The sequence below is a fragment of the Trichosurus vulpecula genome, chromosome 6 (genome assembly GCF_011100635.1).
Source record: "Trichosurus vulpecula isolate mTriVul1 chromosome 6, mTriVul1.pri, whole genome shotgun sequence".
Classification (NCBI taxonomy): domain Eukaryota; kingdom Metazoa; phylum Chordata; class Mammalia; order Diprotodontia; family Phalangeridae; genus Trichosurus; species Trichosurus vulpecula.
In genome coordinates this window covers 87,185,272-87,209,682 of record NC_050578.1, presented here as the reverse complement: position 1 = coordinate 87,209,682, position 24,411 = coordinate 87,185,272, and the positions used below count along the sequence as shown (strand labels likewise).

Genomic DNA, 24,411 nt, shown 5'->3' with positions numbered 1-24,411 from the left:
AAAGTTTGCAAGAAAAAAGTTCTACTCTCAAAGGAAATGGGAAGTATTAAAGAAGATAGTGTTATCACTACTAGATTTCAAATTATATTATTGAAGCCGTTTTCATCAACACTATTTAATACTGCTTAAAAAAAAGATTAATGGAGTAGTCTAAGCAAAAAACAGAATCAGTAAAAAAGAAAGTAGTCCAGTGTTTGACAACCAAAGAGCCTAAATTACTTGGGGGAAGAATTCCTTTTTGAAAAGTATTGTTGGGAAAACTGGAAATAATTTGGCACAGATTAGATCTAGAGTAGACCAACATCTTACACTCAAACTCAAAATGGCTACATGGCCTGACTTAAAAATGCCTGACCATATTTAAAAATTAGAGGAGGAGAGCAGGTACCTTTCACAACTATAGATAAGGAGGAAATTCCTAAAGAAGGGGAAAAGAGTGTCATAAATACATAATTTGACTATGTAAAACACTTGCATGAACAAAGTCAATAAAGACAACAGTAAGGACCCTTGCCCAATACATTAACTGTTAAAAAAATTCAAACTATAAATCACTGCATGAAACTATGAAATTTAATAATAAAGTTATTTAGTGTCATCCCAAACAAACTGCCCAAGGATTATTTTATGAAGAGGGAGCTAGGTGGTACTTAGAGTCAGAAAGACCTGAATTCAATGTGGCCACACATTTATGGGTCTTAATTTCTCTGTTTCCTCATCTTTAAATTGGGAATAATAAGAGCAACTACCTCCCAAGATTGTCGTGATGATAAAGTAAACTAAAAGTTGGAAAGCATTTTGGAAACTTTCAAAAGCTCTTTAATTTGTAGTTGTTGTTAGTAAAGCAGGAAAAATAATGAAATTTAGGGGAACAAAAGGTCAAGAATCTTGAGGAAATAATAGAAAAAAGTTGGGCTTGGAATATCAAATCTCAATTACAAAGCAGTAGTCATCAAATCTATTTGCCCTGGTTAATAGGTTCATTAGTGGAACGGGTTAGTTGTACAATATGCAGAAGCATATTAACTCAGCAAAATGTTCAGTAACCCAAAGACCCCACTTCCGGGGGTAAGAACTTTAGCAAAAATTGTTAGAAAAACTAGAAAGCAGCCTGGCAGAAATTAGGTATAGACCAATATATTTCACCAAGTTAAGCACCAAATGAATATATAACTTAGAAATAAAAGATGATATGATAGACAAATTAGAGAAACAGGGATAAACTTTTTCAGATTTATGGATAGTAGTTCTTTGCCAAACAAGGGATAGAGAAGATGATAGAAGATAAAATAGACAATTTTCATTACTCAATATTAAAAGATCCACAAAGAAAATCAATGGAAGAAAGTCTTTGTAGTAAATTCCTTTGACAAGTATCTTCCAAACTAAGATACATAAGGAATTAATTCAAATTTTTAAGAACAAGAACCATTCCCCCAAAAATAAATGGTCAAAGAATATGAAAAGGCAGCTTTCAGAGGAATAAATTTAAGCTATCAACAACCATAAGAGAAAAATGTTTCAAACCACTAGTAATTAGAGAAATGTAAATTAAAGCAACTCTGAGATTGTACTTCACATTCATCAGATTGGCCAAGATTTCTTGTCCCCTTCTCCCCAAAGTCAATTGCTGGAGCGACTGTGGGAAAACAGGCACAGTAATTCACAGTTGGAGTTATGAATTGCTCTGGTCATTCTGGGAAACAATCTGGAACTCTGCCCTTTCCCTTCCTCCAAGTAACCAAACTGTATAACCTTTGACCCAGCAATAGCTCTAATAGGCCTACACCAGTGATGTGGTGGAGCCAATTTAAACTGGCTCATGAAAACCAATTGCTAAATTTTGTGGGAGCAATTACACCTTAGAAACTGCCAAATGCTACAAATCAGAACTTGGTTTATTGTTTTGTTGATTGTTTAGAGAGATGGAAAAAATGTTAATAATACAGATTAAACTTAAAAATGTGTCATGCACGCATGCTTGTTTGAGAGACAGTTGTTAGACATTTATCAGCATACCCCTGCCTATAGTCCATAGAGATAAAGGAGAAAAAAGACCTATAGATACACAAATATTTATAGTGACTCCTTTTGTTGTAGTAAAGAATGGGAAACTAAGGGGAGGAGATGTCCATTGTTGGGATATGGGTAACAAATGATCATATGTGAGTGTATTGTAATATTATGCATCATAAGAAATGGTGAAATGGATAGTTTCCTTAAAGAGACACATGGGGACTTGTATAAACTAATGAAGAGCAAAGTGAACAAAACCAGGTGAACAATTCACAAAATAATAACACTACTAATAAAGAAAAGCAACTTTCAAAGACTTAAGAATTCTAATCAATGCAATCACCAACCAGGATTCCAGAAGACTAATGATGAAGCACCTAATGACTAAAAATTGATGGTTCCAAGATAGAACATGAGACAGTTTTAGACAAGGCTAATGTGAGAATTTGTTTTGTTTAGCTATGCTATAAGCTCCAACACCCCTCCGCCCTCCCCGCCCCCACCATGGGGATTGTTGGGAAGGGTGATAAAAGCTAGAGATAGGATAGCAAAACAAAAAAATAATAGGTTATAACATAACAGATCTGCAGTTTCATATACAATCCTCTTATGTATGTGGAAATGCCCACTTTAAGTTTAAATTCCAAATTTTAAAAAATAAAAATGTTTAATGTTAAGAAAAATAAAAACTGAGGTTTTACCTCAGATAATGTAAACATGACAAAAGGTGAGAACAGTAAATGTTGGAGGAACTGGGGGAGGTGAAGATAGGCATATAGGTACATTTCTGGTCAAGTTGTGAAGTGCTCCCACCATTCTGGATAACAGTATGGATTTATGCAATAAAAGCAATGAAATGATCCCTTCCTTTGGGCCCAGCAATCCCACTACTAGGCATATACCAGAAGGAAGTAAAAAACAAAAATAAAATTAAAGTTCACTATATGCCAACGTAGCACACTCTGGTAGCTAAGAACTGGAGACAAAGTGGGGACCTATCCAGTAATACGAATGTTATAGAATATTACTGTGCAGTAAGAAATTACAAATCTGAAGAATTCAGAGAAACATGAAGATTTGTATGAAGTGATGCAGAACTTAGTTGAATGAAGAGAATAATTTGCACAATGACTACTATCATGTAAATGAAGGTATTGCAAAAGAAAAACCAAACTGAGTAAATAAAAAACCAATAAAAGTCCTGAAGAACAGATAATGAAATATACTGCCTTACGAATACATTTTTTAGTGGAAGTGAATTGGCCCAACCATTCTTCAAAATAATTGGAATTATGCAAATAAAGTGAACAAAATTACCATACCCTTTGACTCAGAGATTCTACTGCTAGCCATTTAATCCAAGGCGCTCTTTAAAAAAGGTTCCACATTTGGGGCAGCTAGATGGTGCAGTGAGTAGAGCACCGGCCCTGAAGTCAGGAGGACCTGAGTTCAAATTCAGCCTCAGACACTTGATAGATGTACTAGCTGTGTGACCTTGGGCAAGTCACTTAACCCCAATTGCCCTGCCTTCCCCCCTCAAAAAAAAGAAAAGGTTCCACATACACCAAATTATTTGCAGTAGCCAGAAACAAAACAAAACAAAAAACTGGAAACAAAGTAGATGTCCATCAATTGGGGAAACAAATTGTAGTGCAAAAATAGGAATATTATGCTGTAAGAAATAAATATCATGAATACAAAGAAGCATGGAAGGATTTATGTGAACCAATATAAATTAAAATAAGTAGGGCAAGGAAAACAATATACATAATGACTACAATGTGAATAAAAACAGTAGCCACAAAACAAAACTATTGTTAAAATAAAGAACAGGCCCCAAAGAAGAGAGATGAAAATACATCCCTCATTCCTTTATAGAGGTCAGGGTCTGAGACTGTTCAACATTGCATTTATTGTCATATTTATTTAAATACTGTTTATTCAGTACAGTTTTTTTAACTCTTCCTCTTTAAAAAAAATTCTTGGTTATGAGGACTGGCTGTCTAAGAGGGAGTGGGGAATTCGGGGAGAGATCTAGGAAATGTCAAAACAAAATTAACAAAAATATTTTAAGAATCATCTTTCCCCCTTTGTGGCAGAAAGACGGAGGCTTAGGACAGCTTGCAATATGCAGTCACTTTATTGTTTTTGATTATTTTTCTTTGTCACAAGAAAGGGTTCATTCCAGAGAGAGGACATAAAATGACTGATAAAAAAGGGTACCAATAAAACTTTTTTTTAAAAGATGTGTTTAGTCTGGAATGATATTTTCTAGATGAAGCCATGTTGGTTTTTACAGATCACTACTTTCTAAGTATTCACAAACAATCCCTATAATAATATGATGTAGAATTTTACTTGGAATATGTGATTTGTAGATACTTGCCCTGTGGACAAGAAATATATTGCTTTTCACGTTTATATGCCTACAGTCTAAGCCTACTGCTTACACATAAGTAGGTATTTAATAAATGTTTATCGAATTAAATTCTCTTGAATTGAAAATACTGCTCCTTTCTCTGTACTGCAAAAACTTTCCCAATCCCATGATTATATTATAATTCTAAAAGAAGAAATGTTTCAAGGAGCACAGCATATTCCTGAATTCACATTTCTAAAAACAGGAATAATGTGTGAATAGAAGTTATATTCTGAATATGGTAGGTAATAACATGTACATGAGCAAAAGCATATTTTGCCACTTCTGAAACATTAGTTCCTTTGCCAGTGTTATGTAGGACCCTGGTGGAAAAGAGAGTAAAGAGAAGACTGTTTCCTCTTCTTTTCCAGTAGGGCATGGCTTCCACTAAAAAGGGTCTTGAGGATAAAATCATAAATGTAGGGTAAGAGCTTTCCAGTATCTCAGATGGCTTGGGATGTGGAATGTCTGTCATTTCCTACTGCTTTTTAGGGCCATACAAAGTAGTTTCAGTAGTGGGGGAGAGTACTATACTGAAGAGGCAGAAAACTGGGATCTTATTCCCAATATTAACTGCTTATGTGATCTTAAGTCACTTTGGATTTCTCAACTTCAATTTTATTATCTATAAATGAGGTTACCAGATCATTTCTTAAATACCTTCAATGTATCACACTCTCTGATTGTGTAAAAAGACATCATCCAATCATAGTTTAGAAGTTATCACAGCTATGCCAGTGGAGCAAAAGCTTGTTTTACTAAGCTAGAAAGGCCTCCATTACTGGCCAGGAAAAGAGAATGTATAATCTGTCCAAGGATCAGCCTAGCTAACTTGAGAGGCCAGAAGGTTGGTCATGCCACCAGGTTTCTAGCCACATAACTTATGACTACTATTAGGTCATAGATTTGGGGCACTATTGTAGAAGTAGTGCCCACATAGTGGTGAAATATTAATTTATAAATGCCCTGCTAAACACAAAGAAAAAAATCTTTTATGCCAATTATGGCTTATGAGTTTTATTAGTTGGATATTCCCTTATTTAGGATGTTCAGATGTTTTTTTTTTTATTTCGAGTTTAAATAGAAAGGGTATCTTAAATGTATCTATCCTGTACTTCTTTTGAATTTTTCAGAAGTTTGAAATGTAAAAATTCTTTTTCAAAAGCAAATTATTTTCTAGGTTTCCAGAATTGTTCATAGTGATATATATCTAAAATTCCAATTTCTGTCATTCTACCCTAGCCCAAAATACATATATAAATACATACACATTCTGATTTATTGCCTATTATAATGTTTTTCAGCAAATACAATTCAACAAATATTTGTTAGAAATGTATGGTTCCAAATAGAACATAACAATTCAGGTAGTCCTCAACTTATTTTGTAGTGCATATTTGTTATTTAGCCAGTTATGCCCATGTTATAAAATTATGGTACACAGTGAATTTGGGTCACTTAAGTATGTTCCTTACATGTTATGCTTAAGACTCCCCCTGGCTATCAAACTGAGTATGGCACCGCAGCTCCTTTTTTATACACTGAACAGCCTCTCACCCAGAATGTCTCAGCAATACATTCTGTGAACTTTGGGACTGTGGCAGAGGAAGGGAGTAAAGGTAAGCTGAATTAAATGAGTGAAGTAGAGATTTATTAGGGGTATTGAAGAAAGGAAGATGACCATATTAAGTAATGAGTTTTGTTTTTTGATGTTGGGAAATTGTCTGTAAAGGCAATTCTAAAAAAGACATTAAACTGTTTTGAACAATGATATCACCATTTGAATAATTACCACCTTCCCAAGGAGAATTTAAATTTATAAATTTTTATATATTTGTTTAAAAAATCTTTGCCATCTCATTATGTTATAGCCACACATTTAATTCTTTAAAATGACTGATAAAAGGGAAACAGTCTTCTAGTGAGAGTTACAATTCATTTTTGGAAGACAAAGTACAACACTTGAGAAATATTAACATTAGATTTTTGTAGACTCAAGATCAAACTCAGTGTAACGGGGCTTTATGTTTGACCACCATTTAAACCCAAACTTTGAGACTTGTGAAGCCAAAAAGTAGTGATGAATATCAAAGGATGAAAATTTTAGACTAAATTAGGATTACTCCATGCATTTTAGAAATAAGTATACTTGTATAACATGAGTACACCAAGAGGGTAACTCAAAAAAGCTGTTCTCAGAACTACATAACTGTAGCACTTATGCTTTCCTATAGGAAAATTAACAGGTTTTTTTTTTAACAGTGTCAAAATGGACATTAAGTTCACAAAAAAAAGTGAAGGCCCTCTCCTAAAATCCTCAAAGATGCCTATCCAAGAATAAATAAATTCCTCCTCCATATCTGAATGTGATGACTCTGATCATTGTTCTTTCACATTCTCATTTACTGCTTTTGATACTATGATTCAACTTTGATTCAAACTTTGAGATTTGTGAAACCAAACATTAAGTACATACTATGTGCAAGGTACTGTGCTAAGTGCTGGGCATACAAGCATAAGATAGAGAACTGACTGTTAAAGATTACAAGATTGAGAACTAGAGAAGATGTTGAAGATCTAGTTCAAACCCTTGTTTTACATGAAGAAACTGAGGTCCACAAAAGTTATGACTTGCCCATGATCAAGAATTTTAAATATATTAAATGCATTTTATGTGCTTAGTTACCATTTTGCCTTATTTAATTTATACATACTTTATGTTTACAGGGTATTTTTAAAACAACATTCATAGGTGACTATAATTTGGGGACTGTTTTGATAAAACATTGGGTAGCAGGTCTTCAATTAGAAACAATCCTTTTTTTCTACCATTTTCCGTTTCTAAGAACCTAAGTGACAAAAGGACTACCTGTATTTATTTGAAAAGTGTTTTGTATTAAATGGGATTTGGTTTGGGTTTTTAAGAACACACCAATATTTGAGACTTTAACCAAATCTGGATAGTAAAAAGTACCCAGAGGTCAGGTTTCAAAATTTTTTTTAAAAATGTCATGGAGAGGGAAAAATAGTAATTGTCCAGCACAGATAAATAATCCATGTCAAGACCAAGACTTCCATTTCATCTCAGTTATATCAAGGGATAAAACAATGTGGTTTTTATGCCACCTCCTCCTACCGCCACTTAATTAGCTAATTGTGTCTACATAGATCTGATCAGATAATAAAATAATGTTTGGTGTCTGGATAATATTCTTTGAGACGAGACTGTTTATGTTATGTACTTTCTGAATGTGACATAGATGTTACTGACTGATAACACTCTCAAACCAAAGAGCTAAATAATGCCAAAATTCCAGGAAAAATAGTAAAGGCCCAGTATTAAAATGTGATTTAAAATAAAATGATGCCCCTTCATTTCTCCCCATCCAAAACCTACCTATTTTGTCCCCCAATTTGCCCTCTTTTATTTGTCAGTCAACAAGTAATTTCTTGACCTCATACTCTGGGTACTCTAAGAATATACTTTCCATGATTCTAAATTTAACAAATATGCTAGTCAGATGGTACTTAAAGAACATCTACACTTCATCACATTTCAATTTCATTATTTCTCAGTTTCCCTCAAATACAAAAAGAGTTGGAATGTATGCAGTTGTTCCTATAACACAACCAAAACATCTTTTCCTTAAATATTTCCATCTAGTATTAAAAGCTAGTAACTTCAGGGCTGTGCATAAACCAAAATGTCCAGCTGTAGCAACAATCTGGCTAGCAGCTGTTGTGGGGTATAAGACTCAACAAGACCAGCAACAAGAGCTGCTGCTAGCACAGGGCACAGGTTCTTTTATCTGCTTTACTAAGGAAAGTAACGTTAAAGGCTTAACAATTTTACATTAACCCAACATACAAATATCATTCTCTTAGTTTAGGAGGAAAAGCCAGCAACCTGAACTTCAGAACAAATACAAATTATAAACATACACAATATAAACAGACCAAATCACAATTCTTAGTTACCAGGAAAGCATCAACATCTGAATTCACAAGTGAGGGGGTGACTCTTAACCACAGCTTCTCAGAGTCTCCACATCAGCACTCCTTCCTGAGTGACAGCTGCAGACAGAATGCTAACCTTCGAGCTTTTATACTCTGTTCAGGGCTCAAAGGATTCACACCTAATCAGCAAAAGGGAGTGAGCCTGGGGCTTAGCACCTAGTTATCAAAAGGGTGTGGGCCTGGGGCTTTGCACCTAGTAATGCTTAACCAAAGGCATTTGATTAGCATCTCTAAAAGAGAAAACAGTAAAAAAAAAAAAAAAAGTCCTACCTTAATTACCAATACACCAGCTCAGTTCAAAGTTCATCTGGTATAGGTGCTCCCTTCACCAATGCATTTCATAACCCCTTCATGCCTTAGTAGAAAGACTTCATCTTTGATTCATTTTTTGCTGTGACCAAAAAAAAAAGTCATCAGTTGGAGTCCAACCTTCTGTTGAAATGTATCTTCAAACCAGTGGGTTGGTCAACGGGACTATTCTCAAAGGCTTTTGTTGGTTTTGTAGGATTTGCCAGAGGTTATATTCTACTTGCATAGTCTTCAAGAACCAGGGTCATCTCCATGCCATAATGAGGCATCAGGGTAGGACTTTAGTGGAGGAAATAATTGCAGGGAAGCTGAAAATCCATTTTTACCATTGCCTTCTGTTGCAGTGTCCAGGAATACAATTTAGTGAAAAGTGAGACTTGTCTGTATAAGACATGATCCCAGCTTTCAAAAATCTTATACATTGACATAGTAAAGGAGGCAAGATTCATACATAATGCATTAACACAACTAGAAAATGAATATAAAGAAGTATGTAATTACAGCAACCATAGATCATAGATTTCCAAGATAATTGTAAATTTGTAGGATCATACTCTCTGGAGCTAGAAGGGATCTTAGAAATCATCTAGGCTAAATTCCTTCCATGAAGAAATTGAGATCTAGAAGGGATAATGACTTAACCAAGATCACACAGGTAGTAAGAAAAATAACCAGGATCTAGAATATTGTCTCATTGTTCCTATAAACTGAATGTCCCAGATAGTACAATTGTTTGGTAACTAGTAACAATGAATCAAGTCAGTATTATAATAAAATATTCATGTTACAAAAGCTTGAGAGCCACAGAAGTTGGAGAATCAAACACTAAAGAAACATCACAATTGCTCATGAAAATCAGACATGGTAGCCAGTAAGTATTGTGTAAGTCTATACCTGTGTACATAGTTATGTATGAAGCTAATAGGGGGTCTACTTTTGGCATAGCCATGAGACACAATGTTCTAATGGTTCCAGTCCTAAAGATTGAACATTGCCCTGATATTAGTGTAAAAACCCCACCAACTAAGGCCACAAAGCATAGGTAATAATGGTGGTAAATATTTCCAGGGGATCTTGTGAGTAGTTCCTCTTTCTGTAATTGTAAGTTGCTTAAAGTGTGCTTGAAATTAATTATAAACTTCTATTTTAGGTCAAAAGTGGTGCCATGGTCAAAGGGACTATATTTTTAATAGGGTTTTTACAAAACAAAAATGAAAAAACTTCTCAAAGAACACATTAACATTTTATACCCACTTTGGTAATATACTTGCCAACCCTTCACATATTCGAAGAGAAATCTATTTGTTGTTAGCTCTGAAGTTTCCAGTATTTGGATGAAAAATATCTTTTTAAAAATATCCTTTTAAAAGACTTTTCCCTGAAGATGAAACATTGCAAAGAAAACCGTAATGTGCGTATGTATAAAAATTTTTTAAAAAAAATAAAAATTCAGATGTTTAGATTGTACTTCTTCGATAATTTCAAAAATTCTAGCCTAAATTTTCATCAGCATGAGCAAAGTAGCAAATGATTGTGGCAAATGTACTCAGATTTACACATTGTAAAGGTAACTTTTGCAACAGTGGAAAGGTTAGACTAGAATTGGGGCAGCTAGGTGGCACAGTGAATAAAACACTATAGCTAGTCAGGAAGACCTGAGTTCAAATGTGGCCTCAGATACTTACTAGCAGTGTGATCCTGGGCAAGTCACTGTTTGCCTCAGTTCCTCATCCGTAAAATTAGCTGGAGAAGGAAATAATAAACCACTCCAGCACCTTTGTCAAGAAAACTCCAAATGGGTCATAGAGAGTTGGACACAACTGAAGTGACTCAGCACTACAAGCAGGATAACCAATGAGTACAGTCCTTCATAGTCTGGTTCCATTCTACCTTTCCAGACTTCCACAATCCAAGGTCCAGCCATACTGGCCTACTTTCTGTTTCATGAACTCAATGTTTGGGGCAGCTGGGTGGTGCAGTGAGTAGAGCACTGGCCCCAGAGTCAGGAAGACCTGAGTTCAAATCCAGCCTCAGACACTTGACACACTAGCAGTGTGACCTTGGGCAAGTCACTTAACCCCAATTGCCCTGCTTTCCCCCTTGCAAAAATAAAATAAAAATTAAAAAATGAACTCAATATTTCACCCCATTTCTGTGGCTTCAATACAGGTTGTCCTATCCTGACCCCACTCCTATTCTTAGAATGTACACCTCTTTTAACTCCACTGTTTAGAATCCTTAGCTTCTTCTTTCATGACTCCAAGTGACAACTTTCATGGGAATCCTTTTCTAGTCCTCATAGCTGTTAGAACTCTTCCTCCTCAAATTATATTCACTTATCCTCCCAGTAGAATGTACATTTATTGAGTCCAGGCATTGTTTCTCCTTTTTTATTTATTCATTTGCTATTCTGAACAAAGCATTAATAAATGTTTGTTGAATCACAATATAACTGGCAAGAAGAGATGAGAAGCAGAACGTTGATGGTTGTAGTAGGCATTTAATAGTGGGGACAGATGTGAAAAATTTCACAGGTAGAATCCATGGGGCTTGACAGTGGGTTGGCTGTGAGGAGTAAAGGAGAAGGAAGATTCAAAGATTACTATAGATTTGAGCCTGGATGAAAAAGAGAATTACCATCCACAGAAATAAAAAAAAGAGTTGATTTTGGGAAGGAGATAACAAATTCAATTTTGCACATGTTGAGTTGGAGGTACCAGTGAGATAGCAAGGTAAAAATGTCCAGCAATAATTTTGAAATATCCCTAGAATTCTGGACAGAAGTTGATGGTGCAGAGAGAAATTTGGAAGGGGTGTGTATGAAACCAGTACCAAATATAGGGCCAACCTTGAAATCAGGAAGACCTGGATTCAAGTGCTACTTCTGATAAATACTGTTTTTGTAACTGCTTACTACTTGGACTCATTTGACCTACTTGAGCCTCAGTTTCTTTATCTGTAAAAAGAAGGGCTTGGACTGGATGTCCTCTGAGGTCTCTTCAAACTCGAGACCTATAATATAATCCTCTGACCTCAAGCAAGTTACCTAGTCTCTTCCTGTCCCAGACAACTGTGTTGGTAGTTTCCTCATTTAGAATTTCTTCCCTACATCACCTCCCTACATCCCTAAATCACAGCTATGAACACCCTTCGATGAATAATGTTTCTATGATATGTCCATACATTTTTAGAGTTATTTTAAAATTTGTAACTAAATGTGACCTTTTAATAAAACTTTTCATATAAACAAACTAAAACAAAAAACCCTTTCTTAGACTGTGTATTTCAATTTTCAGAAAATTAGGTTATAATTAGGGTATACATTATGTACATTGCAATGTATGCATAAATTGTATAGTGTAATAATGGTTATTATAGAATGACTAATTTGTGTGGGACTCTAGAATATAAATCATTGTGGGCTGATGGAGTAAGAGAAGGCTTCATGGAGGATTTGAGACCATTGAGCCTCAAAAGATGAATAGGATTTAGATAAGAAACCTTAATAAGGGAGGGTATATTAGACCAGGGGAATAACATGAATAATGGCTCAGATTCAGGAAAATCATATCTTTGTGTGGTAGTGAAGATATCAGCCTGATTAGCATGAAAGATACATACCAAGGAGTAGGGGTGGGGGAAGGGAAGGTCTTGGATTATCAGAAGAACCTTAAGAGACAGTAAGACTTGATGGGGTAGGAAATTGGGAACTAGACTTTTAGGGAAGAGAACATCATGATATAAATTCTCTTAAAGGATTAATCTTGCAGTGCAATACTGGATTAGGGAGAACCTGAAGGTGGCAAGGTCAACTAGGATGATTTTGCAGTAATCTATAGTTAATGATGGTCTGGGTTGTGGCAGGGCAAATGGATAGACAAAGACAGAAGAAATATTCTGAAGGAAAAAAAATTACATGACTTGGTAGTTAATTAAAAATGCATGAGAGAGATGAGAATATATAGATTAATAAAATGAAAGATAATAGATGACAGATAAGATAGATGATATAAATAGGTGGATAGAAAATTTGTTAAGCACTATGTGCCAGGCACTGTGCTAAACACTAGGAATATATACACAAGCAGAAAGTTCTGCTTTCAAGGAGCTTACATTGTAATGTTGAAGACACTACATGAAAGGGGTAAAAAATTGCAATACCTTGAGCAACTGGAAAATAAGAGTTTTATCAAGGTCAGAGAGATGTTTGAGGGAGAAGACATTTTTTGGGAAAAAAAACTTTGGAGGGATAAGGGTGGATGATAAATTTTGATCATTTTGAGTTTAAAGTGATATCCCTAATACATAAATGGCTCTTGCCTTCCATGATTAGATTGAATGCAAGGAGAGATGAAAGAGAATGATATCCACCTATTTATTTGTTTGGTTCTTATGTTTGCCATTGGTTGGCTAGGAGGGAAAGTTTAGAGCAATGGTTAACTCAAGTCCAATGAACTTTTATGTTGATACTCATGATGATTTCACAGAAAGTAGACTACTAATTAAGATATAATAATATACTCTCCAGAATCACGAAATGGAAAACCTTTTTCCTCCATGGAATAGTTATGTCTCACAACAATCTGAATACCAGGACAAAGATGCTACACTTGGTGGGAATACTGCTCTTGAAATGGCATTGTAGATTTAGGCAAGGATTTGACTCAAAAATCTAGCATCATTTCCGTTGTACCATATTGCCTCCCTATGAATAATCATATTTTGAACCTTTAAAAAAATTTACATTGTTATATATATGGACATTACAAAAGATATATACTTAGGTCTCTATTTAACCATATTTGGCTTTAATTTCTTCTTTTGGAGATATTCTACCTAATAGCACCTTTCTGGTTTGAGAGTCCATATATATTCTCCAGAGGAAAGAGAAGGAAACCTTCCTTCTACATGCAATAGTCATGAAAGGTCAACATTCAAGCAGATGTCCATTAAATTTTATTACCTACATTAGTTATTCTTTGTATATGATTACAATGAAGTATACAGTATAATCTGTTGTGTGACAATGGGTTAAGGGACATGTACTAATACAGTTTTTGTGTCAGAAGGGCCGTCACATTTGAATAGAATAGATTAGGAACTACTTTACTATTAATGATCTCTTGAAGGCCCACCCAATTCTAAATCCTGTAATTCTTAGTAGCTAATTTCTCATCATGGGTCTGAAAATCAAGTTCATCATTATCACCTACTATTGCGACCAAAGCCAATAATCCATGGGGTTCAAGCTCCTCAGAATGAGTCTCACAAATTTATAGCCCAGTCCCAGATATATCCTTTGCTTCCCAAAAGAGATAACACCTCTCCCCATTCTCTGGCAATTATTTCTTTTGTGATCCTGGAAATACAAACCTCGGTTTCCTCATCTGTATCTCAAAGAAGTAGAAAAGTGCAGTATTTTTTCTGCCGCTCTTGTTAACAACCCTGCTTCCTTCTTCCTATTGTGAATCCCTCTGTAGCTCCAGTCTTGGCAATGATTATGTAGCATCAAAATTTGTCTGCCAGAAGAGATCTTCCAGTGATTACCTGGACAAGACCCTGTTATTGGACATGTCCCTTTTTTTCCAGCTTTTCCTGTGATTATTGGATCCTGATTACCTGATGGTGCTATCAGATTCAAACATGGTTATGACAAGTGGTACACCTGTATCAGTGCACCTGTAGAAACCCAAAGAGAATACATTTGAGGATCATTTTCAAGTTCACTTTAGAAATGACTTTGATATTCCTGTTTTCTCATTTGGTATTTTTTTTAACTGTAGCATATAGTTCTAGTTCACTTTTGATAGATGGGTGACTTTTGTTTGCTTGCTTTAGTTTTGTTTTGCATCAGTTCACAGTTCATTATGGAAATCGGATTTAGATATGATATGGGGTTCATCTGTGTGGTTCATTCTGGTTTGGCATTTACAGTTTGGTTCAGGCACTTGACCATCTACATCATATTTTCTTTCCTTTCCTATTTACTGTATTAGGTCTTGACATAAAAGGCAGAATGGGCTTGAAGTGAATTATATAGTGTAATTTTTAAAATTTATTTTTAGTTTTTAACATTCACTTTTATAAGATTTTGAGTTCTAAATTTTTACTCCTCCCCAAGATGGCATGTAATCTGATATAGGCTATACATGTACAATCATATTAAACATATTTCCACATAGTCATGTTTTAAAAGAAGAATCAGAAGAGGGAAAACCATGAGAAAGAAAAAAACCAAAAAAAGGAGAAAATAGTATGCTTTGATCTGCATTCAGACTCCATAGTTCTTTCTCTATATGTGGATAGCATTTTCCATCATGAGTCTTTTGGAATTGTCTTAGATCATTGCATTACCGAGAAGAGCTAAGTCTATCAAAGTTGGTCATTGCAAAATGTTGCTGTTGCTGTGTACAGTGCTCTTCTGGTTCTGCTCACTTGACTCAGCATCAGTTCATCTAATTCTTTCCAGGTTTTTCTGAAATCCATCTGCTCATTATTTCTTATGGAACAATAATATTCCATTATATTCATATATCACAACTTGTTCAGCCATTCCTCAATTGATGGGCATTCTGATTTTTGACCACCACAAAAAAGCTGCTACAAACATTTTTGTACTTGTGGGTCCTTTTCTCTTTTTTATGCTCTCTTTGTGATACAGACCTAGCAGTGGTATTGATGGATCAGAGGGTATGCACAGCTTGATTGCCCTTTGGGCACAGTTCCAAATTGCTCTCCAAAATGGTTGTATCAGTTGGTTCACAACTCAACTAACAATGCATTAATGTTTAAATTTTCCCCCATCTCCTCCAACATTTATCATTTTCGTATTTTGTCATGTTAGCCATAGATTGCAATTTTTAAATAAATCAATGCACATGCTACTATGAGTATGTTCACTTTCTGAATGGAGTATCTTGAAGCATGGACTCTCTTTTTCCATTTTGATGTCCTAAGATGCACATTCTAGCCAATAGGAGAAATTTTCCATTTTTACGGAGTAGGCAGGTGCTTGTCTGGCCTATCAAAAGACCTTCTGTCTCCAAATGCTTTCCCCTACATGATTTTCCTAAAATTAACCTGAAGTATCTTATCATTAGAAGTTTTGAGGGTTTTTGCATGTTTTTTTTCTTTCTTTTGATTTATGCATGAGTAGTAATTCCCAGTTGAAATATAAACACTTCTAGAGGGGTTTATTCATTGCCCTGAAATGCATTGAATTAGCCAATAGCCCTTTAGCATGGATTACGTTAATTTCACTCAGTGCTCCATAAACTAGGTTAGATGTGGGAAACAAGATAGAAAAATAAAACATCTATAATAATTGCCATTTATATAGTACTCTAAGATTTATGAAGTGCTTTATAAACATTTCATTTGATCCTCACAAACATCCCTGTGAGGTAGATACTACTGGTATTATTATCACCATTTTACAAACAAGGAAACAGACTTCGAAAAATGAAGTGACTTGCTCATCACCATATGAGTAAGTACAGGAACAGTATTCAAAAGTGGGTCTTTTCTGACTCGTCTAATTCTCGCTAAACCACACTGCCTTTCTAAAACAATTTTCTGAGGCAATAGGACCCAAGACAAGAAAGCTTTCATGTAGAGGAAATAGGAGAAAGATCCTGAACATGGATAGTTTCTAGGGGAAGTTAAATACAGGAAGAATGCTACACAAAATCTGGGAACGGGGGAAGGTGAGAAGAACAGCATAAGAATACCACCTGGAGGGAAGAAAAAAAAATACTAATAGTCACTATCCTCACAGCACTTTGCCTTCTCTAAGTTTGGAACTTGGATATATTAAAGAATTTATTTTACAGTTTTAAGCAAAAAAAAAAAAAAACATCCTTGGATTTCTGCCCTTTGTCTTTTAGTCGTTTTGAAGTTTTAAATGAAAGCAGAAAAGCAGCTGGGTCCATTCTTTATACAATCAGACTTTAGTAACCTGCCATATGTTTCTGAAGCATGGAAAAAGGTCACATTGGATATATAACTCCATTGTTTTTTTCACTGAAGGGCAACCTATAGCGTTCTCCAGATGTGGAAAACAGCCATTTCAGTAGACAAGTATGCCTAAGATTCGTAAAATTCAGAGCTTTGCTCTTGGGCTGAACCTTTTGTTGGGGGGGGGGGGGGGGGACGCAGGGAGGAAGGTGCACACCTTTTGGTCTGAATTAAACAATTTTAAAGTAGAAGAATATAGAAACTAGACCAAAAATCAAGGGCACAAAGGGAACTCCTAATTATTTTCTTGTTTTTATTTATTTTAAAACAAATGTTAACTACAAATATGACCTACCCAAATTACAGTGTTAAAAACAAAGCATTGGACCGTAGAAATTGGGATTGGAAAGTTTTTTCACATTAGTAAATTCTTCAACTTCATTTTTTAAAAAAAGGGCAAGCTATCAAACTTCAGAAAGGACTGCTAGAAACCACCCTTTAAATAAAAAGTCTCAAAGTTATAATCAAAATATCTCCTGCTTAAGCGATGCCTGAGCTACTGACCAGGAGAGAACTATGACCAAATAGTCTTGCAAATATGCAGTCCTTGCTGACATTGTTCTGTTGCCATCACCATCTGCTTCAAGACATTCAGGATTTAGGCTCCCTTATCACATGTTGAAAGAACCAAAGATCTGAGACTTTTTCTTTTCCTTCCTTTCCTTCTTTTCTCTTCCTTCCCCACCCCTTCTTTTTTTTCTTTCTCTCCCATTTGAGTGGAGAAAAAGGATGACCACCATGGCTCACTTTCCTTGGACACAGAAGTGAATTTAAAGAAAAACCTCACCATTATAGCAGGAATTGTGGATACATTATCTCTTAACCTTTGGAATGCACAAACCACTGTATAGACATTAGCATTTATTAGGCATATTCCAAACGTTACTTTAGTGTAAACTAAAATGTGTAATACAAATTTGTTTATTAAAAAATTTGTATTTAATTTTTTATGCAGTAATATAAATATTGTTAAGATCAGTAAACATTTCTTTCTTTTGAAGGACCTGTTCATTTGTAAATTTTTGCTTAAATTGGCCTTCTAGTATCAACTACTATCTAGGCACAAAAGAGCATGGGAAAGGTTTCTTTTGTTGGCTTTCTTATGGAAAAAAATGTATACATATACATTTTCCTTTTTTTCATTAAAAAATCCTATTTATTTTTAGCATTAAAAAATATTGGGTTCTGTAATCTCTCTCTCTCCCCCTTCTGCCCCTTACCCATTGAGAAGGTAAGAAATGTGATATCAATTATACATTTCCAAATTAGCCATGTTGCCAAAAAAAAGCAAGAAAAACAAAGCTAAAAAATTATGCTTCAATTTGCACTCAGACTTCATCCATTCTCTCTCTGGAGGTGGATAGCATTTTTCATGATAAGTCCTTCAAAATTGTCTCAGATCATTATGTTGCTAAGAATAGCTAAGCCCTTCAGAGTTGATTATTGTTATCATATCACTGTTAGAGTATGCGATATTCTTTTGGTTCTGCCCACTTCACTTTGCATCAGTTCATATAAGTCTTCCCAGCTTTTTCTGAAACCATTCCCCTCATCATTTCTTTTTAAAATTTAAAAATTTTATTTTCCCAGTTACATGTAAAAACAATTTTAACCTTCATTTGTTTTACAATTTTGAATTCCAAGTAGTTCTCTCCCACCCTTCCTATCCTCTCCCTTCATTGCTAAGGCACGCAATTTGATAAAGGTTATATGTGTATAGTCATGTGTTAGAAACATACTTAGTCTAAGAATAAGCAATACTTGTTGGAAAACCAGGAGATTTTTCATTATATTTTACATTTATTCTCTCTGAATAAATAGGTAGGTTTCCTGAACAGAGTACAGGAGAACACAATCTGTTCAGATGAGTGCCAGCCTTTTATATTATTCGAATTCAAATCTTCTGCCTGACTCTTCATTGGCCAGATGCAATATCCTGAACTGCCCACATCATGCCCCCCTCAAACAGCTCATTAAGCATTTGTGCAACTGTCTAACCCCTCACCTGATCAAAAGTCTGGTCCTGGTAGATCACAGCTCTGATTAGAACCAGTCACCTGACTTACATTCTGTTAAAGCTGGGAGGAGTACTTTTAATCCTGTGGAAACAAAACTTCTCCCATCATTTCCCACATCATGCAAAACATATTTCCATATCAATCATGTAAAATCAAACAGACAAAAAACCCCAGGAAAAATAAAGTAAAAGAAACAAAAACAGTGTGCTTCAGTCTGTATTCAGACTCCATCAATTCTTTCTCTGGATATGGATAATATTTTTCATCTAAGTTCTTCAGAATTGTCTTGGATTGCCGAGAATAACTGAGTCATTTGTAGTTGAACATTGTAGGATGCTGCCATTATTCTGTACAATATTCTCCTACTTCTACTCATTACATTTTGCATCAGTTTATGTAAGGCTTTCCAGGTTTTTCTGAAAGCATCCTGTTTGTCATTTCTTACAACACAATAATATTCCATCACAATCATATTCTACAACTTGTTTAGCCGTTCTCCAATTTATAGGCATTCCCTCAATTTCCAATTCTTTGCCACCACCAAAAAAGTTGCCATAAATCTTCTGGCACAATAGGAGTCCTTTTCCTTTTTCTTTGCTCTCTTTTGCATATATCTAGTAGTGGTTGAAGGGTGTTCATAATTTTATATTCCTTTGGGCATAGTTCCAAATTGTTCTCCAGAATGGTTGGACCATTTCATATCTCCACCAGCAGTGCATTCGTGTCCTAATGCCACATCCCTTTGAACATTTGTCATTTTTTTCTGTCATATGTGCATTTTCAACTGTATAATAATCTTATGTGCACTTAGCACAGTTTTTGGCACATAGTAAGCACTTAATAAATGCTGATTGACTGAATTATTGATACAAATATTATGAAGTATGAAAAGTGAACAATAAGGAATCCCAGGCTATATATCTAAATAGATGGATTATCAATCAGTGATTATTTATGAAGCCTGTGTTCCAGACATTGTGTCAAGCACTTGGAGATATAAAGAAAAATATAAAAGTCTGTGCCCTAAATAAGTTTACATTCTGATGGGGACCCAATAATTACATGTATAAGCATATACAGAATATATCCAAAATGACCATGAAATAAACCCAGGAGAATTTTCCTACCCAACTCAATATTATTTAGTAGGACTTCTGAGTGGTTCAGGTTTCTAGGGATAATGCAATTTTGATCTTGTCCATGATGGTATCATCGCCCTAGTTTTGAAGCTAGTGCCTTCCTCCAACCTTGTATTGGCCTAGAATATTTGATTCCAATATAATAGATCACAACATTCTTTAAAATTTGTTTGATGCTTACTTATTTAGCACAAAAATGAAAAAAAAATTGAACAAGTATTTTAAAATAACATACACATACTCTATTTAGTGAGGGAAACTTGTAATACAAGGAAAATTAGGAACCCCTGAGAAACCCCTAGCTACTGACAAGCACCCCCAGAAAGAATGAACTCAGATATCTTTAGTATTTAGCAAACCCCCTGGGACTCTGTGGCTCCTCCAAGGAATGTCAATAGATAGGACCATCCCACTGAGAGATAACTTGACAGACCCTTCCTGGGAGATATCCCTGGGACTCCGTGACTCCACCAAGGAATGTAAATGAGATTATCCCACTAGTACGATAACCTGACTGAATCTTTTGATCAGCCAGGACATTGTTCCTGTTTTTCCCCCCACTCTGTACCCCCATATCCTATATAAGCCAAGCCATCACCCCAACACATTTGCCATTGATTTGTGGTGCCGTACCCCGATGGCCGCCGGCTAATAAATTCTCCACTTAAAACTTATACTCTGTGGTGTGTCTCGCTCACTTCTGGTACCACAAACTTTGGTTGCTTTATATTACTCCCTGTCTCCAATTTGCCTTTTCTGTCCATCCCCCCACCCCAAGATTTCTCATTAACCCCCTTCATATGGCAAAACCTGGCCTATTGGCTTCAAACAGCATTCTATCTGATGTGCCTTTTTCCTTTGCATAGGCTTTTCTTAAGGATGTGCCACTCCTCACTCCTGCCAGGCCTTGGATTTACTCCCTCCTTATCACTGACTCTTAGAATTCTTAACTTTCTTCAATTCTTAGCTCATTGATGCCTCCTATTTGAAGCTGATGCCTCCTATTGGAAAGCTGTCCTGATCTAGCTAGCTGATACTGATAACCCCCTTCTCAAATTACATTTCACTTACTTAACCTGTGTATATCCTTGCAATAGAATGTAAACTCCAGGCTAAACTGTTTCATTTCTGTCTTCCACCTAAGCATCTGGACCAGTGCTTCTCTATAGCAGGTGCTTCATAAATGTTCGTTGAATTGGATTTAATGAGCTGGCAATGTTTAATGCCAATTAAAGTGTAGACTACTAAATGGTCACAACAAACAAAAACTTGGAGGTGAAATTAAAATTGACAATATTAAGTGATTGCTATATGTAAGCTGTTGTGCTAGACTGGAGATAAATAAAAACTAAGTGATCTCTTTCCTCAAGCAATTTACTGGTTTTCTGCACACCCATCAATTTGGGGAAAATGATAAAAGCCAGAAATAGTTATTGTTGCAGAATCTATAGGAAGAGAGGCACACTAATGCATTGCTGGTACAGCTGTAAATTGGTTAAATCATTCTGGTAACCTTTTAATCCTGACATCCCACTGCTGAGTATTTATCTTAAATCAGCCAAAGACACAAAAGACACAAAGGAAAAAAAATAGAACAAAATGAACCAAGCAACAACTGGAAATCAAGTTTCTGCCCATCAACTAGAAAATTGTTGGAAAAAAATATTGTATATAAATATAATAGAGTATTATTGCACTGTAAGAAACTGCAAATATAAGGAATTCAGAAAACATAAGAAAATTTGTGTGAATTGTTACAGAATGAACTAGGAAAACAAATGATTGCAATAACATAAGTGAAAATAACAATAAAAAAGTCAGGGCAAATTCAGAATAATTGTAGTCTTGGTCCCAGACAACAGAAGGTGAAACACACTTCCCATCTCTCACTGGAGAGGTTGGTTAGTAGGGTTGTGAAATGTTGCATACTGTCAGACAGTATCATTTTGTCCATAGGTTTTGCTTGTTTTTCTCTGTTACAAAGGAATGTTCTGTAGGTAAGTGCTGCGGGTGGGGGGGTGCGGGGGGGAGGAGAAGAGAAAATGTGTCAGGAACTGTGGTGTAAAATACTAAAAGGTAGCAATAATTTTTTTTAATTAAAAGGACAGAGCCAACATTTCTCCGCTTCATCTTTTCCTACTCCTTTAGTTTAGTAAACGCCACAAATGTAGCTGTTTGGGATCTGACCAACGATTTTAAAAAATGTTTTATCGGACTGTTAAGTTCAACGTAAGTCAGCAGTGTGTTGTGGCAACACAAAAGGCTGTATTTTGAGGGCCATGGAAGAGGGAAGGGGAAATGCCATCGTATTCTGCCCTTATCAGACCTCACCTGGAGAATTATGGTTTGCCAATTTCTGAGGTATACATGACCACATGAAAATTTAACAATGAGCACTTGTGGGTCAGTTTGAGCTGGTGCCTGCATACCCCTCCTGTAAGATATTTTTAGATGCTTTACAGAAATACTAGTATTCTATCTTGTTGGCCTTTTCCTGATTCACTCCTAGTAATTATATAAAATGAAATTAAGCTGACCTTGTATTATTTATTCTCAGTGAATCCCTGCTAGCTCCTAGTGATTGCCATTTTCCTCACTACAGGCTCACAAACCATCCATTGTAAAGTTCGCTAGAAAACTATTGTTTTCCAGATTATGGTTTATAGAATCAGCCTTGTTCCCACTGATAATTGAGATATTTTCCTGTCTTCAGTCCAGTGAGACCTAACCTAATCTACATGATTTTTCAAAGATCACTATTATGCACGTTGTTTTGTATTTTGGATTATAATTCATCTGGACAAGGTTACTTAGGGTTATTTCTGGCAATTATCATCTCTTCACTTATTTTAGGTTATGGTTTTCTCTTAACCCTTTTAGCTCTATCCTTTTTAGTCTGGATATGATTCTCCTTGGTGAAGGGAGAAGAAAAGCGGATGTTGACTAGTTCCACCTCTTCACTATAAGTGTTCTGTCTGTATCCTACAGTGAACCTACGTCAAGTTTTTCCTCTTTTCTCTGAGAAAGCTCAGAAAGCCCTATTGTTGTTCTTAGCCTTTTTGGCAGACATTTGCTCATTCTTCGCATTAGCCTTCTTGGTGATATTGACATAGGACTTTCCCCTTCTTTAAAAAATATTCTTTTTGGGTATTTGTGCTTCCATCCGTTGTACCTGTTCATTTCAAGCAGCCTATTGTGTAAGAGAGAAATCGCTGGATTTGGAACTTGAAGACATGGGTTCAAATCCTGTCTCTGTCACTAACTACAAAGTATTTTTAGAACCTCAAGTCATTTCATCACCCTGTGACTCAGTTTCCTGATCTGTAAAATAAGGAGGCTGAACTAGATGAACTTTAAAATTCCTTCTAAATCTTAACAGTCTATAGTTGTAAGACTTAGGTCATAATAATCATCAGGTCTTTGGCTATTTTTATTGCTTTCTTCTCAGAGATTATTTCTTTCTCTATTTTATGTCTAGATTCGACCCCTATTCAAGATGGCTGAAGTTGATGACAGTCTGATCTCTGAAAACTAAGGTAATTAAATGTTTGTAAAAAAATTTGGTTTAAAAGATTATCACTAGTCATTTTATGTTTCTATATTCCTATAAAATATGATTTTTCTAGTGGTCAAAAAAGCTGAGTTTTGCAAAAATGTACCTGGTATTCAAGTGCTCTGATGACCTTATTTTAATCTACACTTCTCAGGCAACTCATCACATTCATTGTTTTGAAGAAAAAACTTTATAAACCTTAAGGCGCTATGTAATAATACTGACAACAACAACAGTAACTTTATGTGTATGCCTAGTGTATGCCTGGTGAGACATATTCTCCCAATTCTTATGTTAAATCCTAGGAGCCACTTGGATAACTGAAATTTTTCTGTCACTTAAGACATTATTTACACATATTTAGGCCAAATATTGTTTTTCATGTTCAAATGTGAAACTATGTTTTTATGTATAAAAAGATATAGCTCAAGGATATTCACATGATAAAGAGTTGTTTCTTTAGGTAAATATTATTTTTTTCTAATAAAAAAAAATATCTGAAGCCAACTTTTAGACCTCTGATGTTCTAGCTTAAGTGTACCTTTCCAAGCCTATTTTTAAGTGGTTTGCTAAGAGCATCATATGCTTGGGGTAAAGTGGATCAGCAGGCATTTCCCAAGTGTGACCCACATTCATCCCTCATTTCCCTTTTGCTCATGCTATAAGCACCACCTGCATATCCACCTATGAAAATTATAACCGTCCTTGAAGATTCAACTCAAATGCCATCTCTTTCATGAAGAGTTTTCCATGATCTTCCATCTAGATGTGATCTCATCCTCTCCTGAATACCCACTGAATATTTTGGGTCTCTTTGTCACTTCTGCCTTTTCTACTATTTACTTTATAATGATGTTTGGAGGAGAGTACTTTATACCTTAAGGAACTATATAAATGTGATTTGTTATTGTGATAGCAATTTGC

General features: G+C 35.4%; 1 protein-coding gene across 7 annotated transcripts in view; it reads left to right on the top strand.

The window, feature by feature from the left end:
* NPY5R (neuropeptide Y receptor Y5) overlaps positions 1-24,411 on the top strand; it is a 176,926-nt gene that overhangs the window by 17,841 nt on the left and 134,674 nt on the right. For all 7 annotated transcript variants that reach the window (XR_005010641.1, XR_005010640.1, XR_005010643.1 and 4 more), the window contains one exon: positions 23,413-23,470. The gene's annotated coding sequence lies outside the window, so the exon portion shown is untranslated. The remainder of the gene's footprint in view (positions 1-23,412; positions 23,471-24,411) is intronic.